Source organism: Apium graveolens, chromosome 10 (assembly GCF_009905375.1).
Source record: "Apium graveolens cultivar Ventura chromosome 10, ASM990537v1, whole genome shotgun sequence".
Taxonomy (NCBI): domain Eukaryota; kingdom Viridiplantae; phylum Streptophyta; class Magnoliopsida; order Apiales; family Apiaceae; genus Apium; species Apium graveolens.
The window spans coordinates 11,185,761-11,197,700 of NC_133656.1; positions in this window are offsets into that span (position 1 = coordinate 11,185,761).

Below are 11,940 nucleotides of genomic sequence, written 5' to 3' on the forward strand. Positions count from 1 at the left end.
TGTAATTTCTTGGTCATGTAGTTAATAAAGAAGGAATCAAAGTGGACCCAGTCAAGATAGAAGCTGTAATGAATTGGGAAAGGCCCAAGTCTCCTACGGAAGTCAGAAGTTTTCTGGGATTAGCCGGATACTATAGAAGGTTTGTGCGAGATTTCTCTAAGATTGCTGTTCCCTTAACGAAGTTGACAAGAAAGAACGAGAAGTTTGTATGGACGGAAAAGTGGGAGGAAAGTTTTCAAGAGTTAAAGAAAAGGCTGGTAACTTCCCCAGTGTTGGTGTTACCTGATGAAAAAGGAGAATTTGTAATATTCAGTGATGCTTCGTATAAAGGATTTGGATGTGTGTTAATGCAACACGGGAAGGTAATAGCATATGCGTCAAGGCAACTCAAGCTGCATGAGCAAAAGTATCCAATGCACGATTTGGAACTTGCAACAATTATGTTTGCCCTTAAGATTTGGAGGCATCATTTATACGGGGAAAAGTGCGAGATTTATACAGATCATAAGAGTTTAAAGTATATCTTCACTCAAAAGGAATTAAATATGAGAAAGAGAAGATGGTTAGAGTTGATCAAAGATTACGATTGTGCGATAAACTATCATCCTGGAAAATCAAATATGGTAGCGGACGCTCTAAGTCGCAAGGAAAGGTTGAATATGTTAACGTCGTCAGAAGATTTGGTCAAGGATTTTGAAAAGATGGAAATAGAAGTACAGACTCCAGAAATTGGAGGTGAAGCTATATATGCGATGTCATTTCAACCTGAAATTTTGGAAAAGATTCGATGCTGTCAAGAGCAAGTATTGAATCGCGAAAAGGATAAGTTATCAGGAGAAGAAATTAAAGCTCAAAAGGATGGAAAAGGAATATACCGTGTTAACTCACGTATTTGGATACCTAATGTTGTAGAGCTAAAGCATGAGATTTTGCAAGAAGCGCATAACTCGAGATTTTCAATTCACCCTGGAAATACGAAAATGTACAAGGACTTAAGAGAGAATTATTGGTGGCCAAACATGAAAAAGGAAATTGCGGAATGGATAAGTAAGTGTTACACGTGTCAAAGAGTCAAAGCAGAACACCAGAGCCAAGCGGATTGCTTCAGCCACTGGATATACCAGAATGGAAATGGGAGCATATTGTGATGGATTTCGTGGTAGGATTACATAAAACCAAGTCTAATCATGATGTGATTTGGGTCGTAATCGATCGGTTGACGAAGTCAGCACATTTCTTGCCGATAAATGAAAGGTTTTTATTGGAAAAGTTGGTCAAATTGTATTTGGATGAGATTGTGATGCGTCATGGAGTTCCTGTATCTTTTGTATCTGATAGAGATCCAAGGTTTAACTCAATATTTTGAAGACAATTTCATGATCATTTGGGAACTAAGCTGAAAATGAGTACGGCATATCATCCGCAGACTGACGGAAAAAATGAAAGGACAATTCAGACAATATAAGATATGTTGCGAACCTGCGCAATAGATTTCAAAGGAAATTAGGACGATCATTTGCCGTTAATTGAGTTTTCCTACAACAACAGTTATCACGCGAGTATTGGCATGCCGCCTTATGAAGCGTTGTATGGAAGAAAATGTAGGTCCCCTACGTATTGGGACGAGGTTGGTGAGCGCAAATTAATTGGCCCAGAGCTAGTTTAACAAACGAAGGAAAAGGTAGAAATAATTCGAAAAAGATTAGTTGCAGCTCAAGATTGACAAACGAAGTACGTAAATCAAGAACGAAAAGATGTGCAATTCGAATCTGAAGACAAAGTCTTGTTAAAGATATCTCCTTGGAAGGGTTTAACCCGATTCGGAAATAAAGGGAAGTTGAGTCCTAGGTATATTGGACCATTTGAAGTACTGCGACGAGTTGGGAAGGTGGCATATGAATTGGCGCTACCCCCGCAAATGCAACATCTACACAATGTATTTCATGTTTCTCTTCTGAAGAAGTATAATGCTGATGTGATCCATGTGATCGAATTGGAACCAGCGGAAATTCAACCGGATTTGTCTTATGTGGAACAACCAGTTCGAATCTTAGACCGAAAGGAGAGGACGCTTAGAAATAAAGTTGAACCTCTAGTTAGAGTATTGTGGAGAAATCCCCTAGTTGAAGAATCAACTTGGGAATTAGAAAGCGAAATGCAAGAAAAGTATCCCCATCTATTTGCTTAAACTAGATTCTGGGGACAGAATCCTTTTAAGGAGGGTATGTAATATCCCGTATTTTCAGAATTATTATAATTATTATTTGAATATATATGTGCTTTTATGATTAGGAAGGAATAAAATGGTGGATATTTTATTCTTGTTTGACGAGTTAGTGTTATTAAATGGTAATGTGCTAATTGTTAAGTGTTATATCGATCCTTGTTAATTTCTGAAAATATTTGCTTAAATGTATTATTTTCAAAAGTTATTTGAAAGCCGATTTTATTGATATCGGTAAATTGAGTTCATTTAGTAATATTAGGAATTGAATGGATATTCTGTTTGCTATGTGTTATATGTAATATTAATCGTGTGAGACTCAGTTGTGATTGAGGATTATTGTATTATTAATTACTGGGTCGTATCATTTTGTTTTTTATCTTTAAAACTGCTTTTATTGAAAATTTAATTTCATAAATATTTAAATTATCTTAAAAATTATTTTTATGACTTTATAATTACAATATATATTTTTGGGATTTTATAAAATTTAGAAATCAATATTTCATCAAATATTTAGCCCTGTATGATTTTATGATTTCATTTATTTGTAAAATCCGTATTTAATTCCAAAATTCTTCAAAAATTATGAAACTCATATTTATTCAAGTTTGGAATATTCTGAGAATTTTAAAATTATTTTAGGAATTTTTAGGATTAATTCACCCGCGCGTTGATTCGTTTAATTGATAAAAGCGGGTATAAATTGTCTTTCAAAAATTGTTTTAAAATTACGAAATTTATGTTTTTACAAATTTCGGGATATTTGTAACATTTTAAGACTATTTTCGTGATTTTCTGAATTTGTTTCAAGTGCAGCTCGGTTCGTTAAATCGTATAATGCGGGTATAGAGTGCAAGTCAAAAATATTTTAAAAATTATGAAAATTTTATTTTACTAGTTCTCTAATTATTCTGAGAATTTTAGAATTTGTTTGGTAATTTTTCTGGTTTTATTTACCAGAGCGTTTATTCGATAAGTTGAGAAATGCGGGGCAAAACAAAATTTTCAGGTATAAATAAGGATACGTTGTTGTGCTCTGTTAAAAAAAAGGAAAAAAAAAGAAAAGAAAATGTGGCAGGAGGCCACCACCCCCACCTGCCACCCCGTGAACAACCAAACCCCCCCTCATTTGAGCTAAACAGTTCCTCTCCCCATTCTCTGTCTCTCTATTTCTCCGTATATTTATTTACTTTAAATTTTCAAAAATTCATATCTCTTAAACCGTCCATCCAAATTTCAATTATTATATATATAAACGATCAGCGCTTCGATACCTATGCATAGGTTTATATATTGTAAGTTTTTGAGAAGAAAATTTGCGGGGCATATTTCCATCATATTTCCGTTTAAATTTATTTTCGGGATATTAAAAAGGAGTATGACGGTGGTGATTACTCCACATGGCATCTCAGCGTGTATATGTCTATGGCTATTAATTTCAGATTTTTCTGGAGATATTTTTCGGACATCAGATTTTCTCTTCGGGGTGATCAGAATTTATTTTGGGTAACGATTTCGAAATTCCGCCTTCGTACTTGTGAATATTATAGCATGTTATTGTTTATATATTTATTTCATAATTTTTAGAAGTTTTTGTATAAGTCATTTTTGACCGTGTTATTCATTTCTGGAGTGTTTATACGCGTAAATATAAATTATTGTGTTAATTGTTGTTGGTTGTGTCGATATGATATCAACTGGCAGTTCGAGAAATAGAGGAGGTGCTGTCCGATTTCCAAGAAAATATTATTTTTTGTTCTGAAGATTATTATTTTTATTATTATTCGAAAATAAATCCAAATTATTTAGTTAATGAATTTTAATTGATTATTTAATTCGAGTTAATTATTTCTTATGATTTAAAAATTCCGAAAAATAGTTTCGAAGCTTTAAAATATTATTTTAAATTATTTTCCAGGCTCAATAATAATTATAAAATTATTTTCGGGTGTTCGAGCACTATTATTTAGTTATAAAATGATTCGGAGACTCGTTTTAATTCCGAAAAATGTTCAAAAATTCATAATAAATCAATCGTTCGTCTGTTTAATACCAAACGAACGCGTACAGACTCAGAAAAATATTCTGCTTTCATTAAAAATACTTTTGAGACCCGAATCATTTTGTTTCGAAAGGTTACTTATTTTACAAGTCAATCTAAGTCGATTATTGATCGATAAATCGTATTTTGACCCAATTTCAGTTTTAAAAGTACCGAGTCCCATGTTATATGAATTATGTGATACGTGAGTTATGTGATTACGTGTTATATGAATTATGTGTGTATGTGGGTCAAGAGTCCTGTGATTGTTTGTTATATTTGTGTGTGGGCTATCGTATGGGTAGACGATAGGATTTTGACGCGGAGTTCGTCGAGTGATTATCGTTTAGACAATTAAAGCTATATCTTTTAATTATAGATGCGGATCTCTCGAGTTGATCGGGACAAGACGTTGGATAAAGAATGAGATGGAATGGTATTGGGTATCTGGCTTCTAGCAATCGCAGGAGCAGCATATCAGTCAAGTGTTGAAAAGAAGGACGGTGATGTCTTGAGACAGAATGTCAGAATAGATGCGTGTTTGCGAGTGTGACTAACTGCTAAAAACCCAAAGGCAAGTATCCCTATCATCACTTATTGTTCAAGCGATATTTATTTTAAATCCTATTATGCAAGTATTGCTTTCCCTACTTTCAGTTAAGAATAGATAAATGTTTTACATATCGCTGAGTTAAATGTTTCTTATGCAAGTACTTTTCTGCTATTCTAGATTCAGAATAGTTAAATGATTTTACTTATCAAATTAATGGATTTATAAATGTTTTGAATTTTGAGGAAAATGATTTGGTTTTGCGAGTATTCCTACCCAAGTGAATGGGGGAATAAAATTTTATAAGGGTGTCGAGTATTATGACTCCTTTCAATAAAATGTTTTTAAGATTAGATGGTTGCGTAAGAGGCCGTGGCGGCGGTCCAGTGTGAGCTATGTGTTATACAGGATATAACACCTTGCTAGGCCGATATATGCCTTGGGTACCCCTTTGTTTAGTTGGATATGCTTCGGCATACCGGTGTTGCTCCGCGGCTGATCACCGGCGGCAACACACCGTCGTTCGAGGATTCCAATCTAAATTATTATATTGCTTTTGACATCTTACAAGGAATGATTTATTAAGTATTTTGTTTTCGGATAAAAGATGAAATGTGGTTTTGATTCAGTTTCTTATTTTGAGAATACTTAGTTTGTTGTTAAATATCAAAGGTGGTATTAGTACAGATGATTGGTGTTGACTTCAGTATGGGATGTTTTGAGCATCAAAGTTCGTAGTGATATCTAATTTGATATGATAACAAAATAAGTATTAATTTTAAGAGTTCGGTTTTGAGTAAAGTTTACGATTCAATCCATAATCATTGTTTCATGTTAGAATTGTTTACGATATTTCCGTAAACACTGTTTTACGAGTTTTATTCTCGTCAAGATTCAAAGTATTGCTGAAGCATTTCGCTCAAAAATATCAAAATGGTTTTCAATATAATTAAGGAATTAAATCTGGGATTCCTCAACTAAAATTTTATGATTCAGCAACTATGATTTTAAATGTTCTGCTCTAATGCAGATGTCGGTTTTATATCAAAACGACCCTATATATATTATAATGAACTTGCTGAGCATTTCTTTCGCTCATACTTGCCTGTTTTCAAATTTAACCTCTAGTGAGGACTAGCTTGAGCTGTTTAGCTGCGTAATTCGAGGAAGTAAAGAAGAAGCTTTTGGAAGGTGGTTGGTCCAGGGTTTGCGGACTAGTGTAAGTTTTATTATATAAAGTTGTTTCTATTATATTATATTATAGTTGTGTATTTTATAGTTGGGCCTAGTATACTTCTTTTCGAAGTTATACTAGTGGGTTAAGTTTTGAGATTAAGAATTTTTGTAAAGAGTTTTAAAAGAAAGTGAAAAATTTATTTATGGAATTTGGAATCCTTGTTTCTAGAACTGTAACCTTAAAAGATCTTGGATTAGTTTGGGGTCATTTATACTAAATATCTTCGGCTGGCATTTGTTTATTGATTAAACAGGTTAATTTGGATTGAGGTTTCATAGTGACGACCAAATCCCTTGACCCCGGATTTGGGGTCATTACAGGTTGGTATCAGAGCTGAGGTTATAGTAAACTAGAAACGAGAGTGTGTAGGGGTGTGTATAGCTATATGAGGACGCTTGAGCTCATATCGAGTTCCTGTTGGACTATTGGATATAGTACCAACGAATAAGTTAAGATAAGGCATATTCGTTTGAGATGGTTGTGCTGAGCTGGATGGAACTCCTCCCAGTTGCAAAACTTCTATGGTGGAATCTTCCGAGGCTACTACGTTTTGACGACGATGAAGATTATCGATATCCTTGGAACACGAAGAAGCGTCTAGAATCAGATGGCGAGTCAACTGGAGAGTTCAAATTGAAGATAAATATTAAGACTTTGGCAATACCTTCTCTTTCTATAATTTCTTTTGACCTCTCTCAAAAGAGGTATCTGTTAGAGGATATATTCCCTAACACTCGTTTAATCATTTTGTTACAAAATCTTGTTTTCTGGATTTCATTTTTCTCCAGAAATATCAGCTTTGAAATCTTATTGTTTTATTCATTTGATTTTGAATTCCTTTGATATTCTTTAATTCTAACTGAGGTGAACAACCCTAACTATAGGGGACACAAGGTATACATGTCTCTGTGATAGGAGTTGGATGGGACGCCATCACTTGTGTGTGTTGTGACTACAAGAAGGTTAACAACCTTTAGTGGTGTCTTAATTTGGACACACAATACCAAGTTCATTTGATCATATTGATCTCTCAGTTATTCTTTCATTCCAACAATATTTCTTCTCAAATTCAGATTCTATCCTGTTATGATATGAAATTCTTTTCTCTTTGAAATTCTATGATTTTATTATCTCAAATATTCAAAGGTATGCTAATCAAGTTAAGCTGAGTTATCTTGGTCAAGTCAAAGTAAAGCGATGTGATGGAATTAACAATAGCAAGAGTGGATTGCAATGCGATTAAAATATCAGTGACGTATAACGAAGTCAGTCTATTTCTTTATTTCCCTCTCTATTTATCTCTATCTCTTTTTCTTTTCTTCTCTCTATCTTTCTCTCTATTCTTCTTTCTCGCGATCAGTAAAAATGATTCTATTGAGGAATTGGTCAAATGACATGTGGAAGGAACAATGGTGCGGAGTGAAGCTCCCGTGATAACTGCGGGGTATAAAGAATTACAGTGTTATTGGAAATTTTGAGAAAAGTTACATATGCATGATTAGGAAGTTGGTTAGAAGACCCCTAGTGTTCTCTTCTGCTGATTCTGAGGACGGAATCCTTATAAGAAGGGTAGATTGTAATATCCCGTATTTTCAGAATTATTATAATTATTATTTGAATATATATGTGCTTTTATGATTAGGAAGGAATAAAATGGTGGATATTTTATTCTTGTGTGACGAGTTGGTGTTATTAAATGGTAATGTGCTAATTGTTAAGTGTTATATCGATCCTTGTTAATTTATGAAAATATTTGCTTAAATGTATTATTTTCAAAAGTTATTTGAAAGCCGATTTTATTGATATCGGTAAATTGAGTTCATTTAGTAATATTAGGAATTGAATGGATATTCTGTTTGCTATGTGTTATATGTAATATTAATCGTGTGGGACTCAGTTGTGATTCATGATTATTGTATTATTAATTACTGGGTCGTATCATTTTGTTTTTTTATCTTTAAAACTGCTTTTATTGAAAATTTAATTTCATAAATACTTAAATTATCTTAAAATTATTTTTATGACTTTATAATTACAAAAATTATTTTTGGGATTTTATAAAATTTAGAAATCAATATTTCATCAATTATTTAGCCCTGTATGATTTTACTATTTCATTTATTTGTAAAATCCGTATTTAATTCCAAAATTCTTCAAAAATTATGAAACTCATATTTATTCAAGTTTGGAATATTCTGAGAATTTCAAAATTATTTTGGGAATTTTTAGGATTAATTTCACTCGCGCGTTGATTCGTTTAATTGATAAAAGCGGGTATAAATTGTGTTTCAGAAATTGTTTTAAAATTACGAAATTTATGTTTTTATAAACTTCGGGATATTTGTAACATTTTAATACTATTTTCGTGATTTTCTGAATTTGTTTCAAGTGCATCTCGGTTCGTTAAATCGTATAATGCGGGTATAGAGCGCAAGTCAAAAATATTTTAAAAATTATGAAAATTTTATTTTACTAGTTTTCTAATTATTCTGAGAATTTTAGAATTTGTTTGGTAATTTTTCTGGTTTTATTTACCGGCGCGTTTATTCGATAAGTTGAGAAATGCGGGGTAAAACAAAATTTTCAGGTATAAATAAGGATATGTTGTTGTGCTCTGTTAAAAAAAAAGGAAAAAAAGAAGAAAAGAAAACGTGGCAGGAGGCCACCACCCCCACCTGCCACCCCGTGAACAACAAACCCCCCCTCATTTGAGCTAAACCGTTCCTCTCCCCATTCTCTGTCTCTCTGTTTCTCCGTATGTTTATTTACTTTAAATTTTCAAAAATTCATATCTCTTAAACCGTCCGTCCAAATTTCAATTATTATATATATAAACGATCCACGCTTCGATACCTACACATAGGTATATATATTGCATGGTTTTGAGAAGAAAATTTGCGGGGCATATTTCCGTCATATTTTCGTTTTAATTTATTTTCGGGATATTAAAAAGGAGTATGATGGTGGTGATTACTCCACATGGCATCTCAGCGTGTATATGTCTATGGCTATTAATTTCGAATTTTTCTGGAGATATTTTCCGGACATCAGATTTTCTCTTTGGGGTGATCAGAATTTATTTTGGGTAACGATTTCGAAATTCCGCCTTCGTACTTGTGAATATTATAGCATGTTATTGTTTATATTTTATTTCATAATTTTTAGAAGTTTTTGTAGAAGTCATTTTTGACCGTGTTATTCATTTCTGGAGTGTTTATACGCGTAAATATAAATTATTGTGTTAATTGTTGTTGGTTGTGTCGATATGATATCGACTGGCAGTTTGAGAAAGAGAGAAGGTGCTGTCCGATTTCCAAGAAAATATTATTTTTAGTTTTGAAGATTATTATTTTTATTATTATTCGAAAATAAATCCAAATTATTTAGTTAATGAATTTTAATTGATTATTTAATTCGAGTTAATTATTTCTTATGATTTAAAAATTCCGAAAAATAGTTTTGAAGCTTTAAAATATTATTTAAAATTATTTTCCAGGCTCAATAATTCTTATAAAATTATTTTCGGGTGTTCGAGCACTATTATTTAGTTATAAAATGATTCGGAGACTCGTTTTAATTCCGAAAAATGTTCAAAAATTCATAATAAATCAACCGTTCGTCTGTTTAATACGAAACGAACCCGTACAGACTCAGAAAAATATTCCGCTTTCATTAAAAATACTTTTTAGACCCGAATCATTTTTTTTCAAAAGGTTACTTGTTTTACCAGTCATTCTAAGTCGATTATTGATCGATAAATCGTATTTTGACCCAATTTTAGTTTTAAACGTACCGAGTCCCGTGTTATATGAATTATATGATACGTGAGTTATGTGATTACGTGTTATATGAATTATGTGTGTATGTGGGTCAAGAGTCCTTTGATTGTCAATTATATTTATGTGTGGGCTATCATATGGGTAGACGATAGGATTTTGACGCGCAGTTCGTCGAGTGATTATCGTTTAGACAATTAAAGCTATATCTTTTAATTATAGATGCGGATCTCTCGAGTTGATCGGGACAAGACGTTGGATAAAGAATGAGATGGAATGGTATTGGGTATCTGGCTTCTAGCAATCGCAGGAGCAGCATATCAGTCAAGTGTTGAAAAGAAGGATGGTGATGTCTTGAGACAGAATGTCAGAATAGATGCGTGTTTGCGAGTGTGACTAACTGCTAAAAACCCAAAGGCAAGTATCCCTGTCATCACTTATTGTTCAAGTGATATTTATTTTAAATCCTATTATGCAAGTATTGCTTTCCCTACTTTCAGTTCAGAATAGATAAATGTTTTACATATCGCTGAGTTAAATATTTATTATGCAAGTACTCTTCTGCTATTCTAGATTCAGAATAGTTAAGTGATTTTACTTATCAAATTAATGGATTTATAAATGTTTTAAATTTTGAGGAAACTGATTTGGTTTTGCGAGTATTCCTACCCAAGTGAATGGGGGAATAAATGTGTATAAAGGTGTCGAGTATTATGACCCCTTTCAATAAAAAAATTTTAAGATTGGATGGTTGCGTAAGAGGCCGTGGCGGCGGTCCAGTGTGAGCTATGTGTTATACAGGATATAACACCTTGCTAGGCCGATATGTGCCTTGGGTACCCCTTTGTTTAGTTGGATATGCTTCGGCATATCGGTGTTGCTCCGCGGCTGATCACCGGCGGCAACACACCGTCGTTCGAGGATTCCAATCTAAATTATTATATTGCTTTTGACATCTTACAAGGAATGATTTATTAAGTATTTTATTTTTGGATAAAAGATGAAATGTGGTTTTGATTCAGTTTCTTATTTTGAGAATACTTAGTTTGTTGTTAAATATCAAAGGTGGTATTAGTACAGATGATTGGTGTTAACTTTAGTATGGGATGTTGTGAGCATCAAAGTTCGTAGTGATATCTAATTTGATATGATAACAAAATACGTATTAATTTCAAGAGTTCGGTTTTGAGTAAAGTTTACGATTCAATCCATAATCATTGTTTCATGTTAGAATTGTTTACGATATTTCCGTAAACACTGTTTTATGAGTTTTATTCTCGTCAAGATTTAAAGTATTGCTGAAGCATTTCGCTCAAAAATATCAAAATGGTTTTCAATATAATTAAGGAATTAAATCTGGGATTCCTCAACTAAAATTTTATGATTCAGCAACTATGATTTTAAATGTTTTGCTCTAATGCAGATGTCGGTTTTATATCAAAAGGACCCTATATAAATTATAATGAACTTGCTGAGCATTTATTTCGCTCATACTTGCCTATTTTCAAATTTAACCTCCAGTGAGGACTAGCTTGAGTTGTTTAGCTGCGTAATTCGAGGAAGTAAAGAAGAAGCTTTTGGAAGGTGGTTGGTCCAGGGTTTGCGGACTAGTGTAAGTTTTATTGTATAAAGTTGTTTATATTATATTATATTATATTATATTATATTATAGTTGTGTATTTTATAGTTGGGCCTAGTATACTTCTTTTCGAAGTTATACTAGCGGGTTAAGTTTTGAGATTGAGAATTGTTGTAAAGAGTTTTAAAAGAAAGTGAAAAATTTATTTGTGGAATTTGGAATCCTTATTTCTAGAACTGTAACCTTAGAAGATCTTGGATTAGTTTGGGGTCATTTATACTAAATATCTTCCGCTGGCATTTTTTTATTGATTAAACAGGTTAATTTGGATTGAGGTTTCATAGTGACGACCAAATCCCTTGACCCCGGATTTGGGGTCGTTACAGGGTAGATTGTGACGACTGAGAATTTTGTGACATAATTAAGTGAATAAAGTGAGATTTATGTGAAGTGATTATAATTATGTGATTAATTGTCTTTACTGTATATTAGAATCTAGGAGCGTAAATAGAAGCGTTCCAATTTAAAGA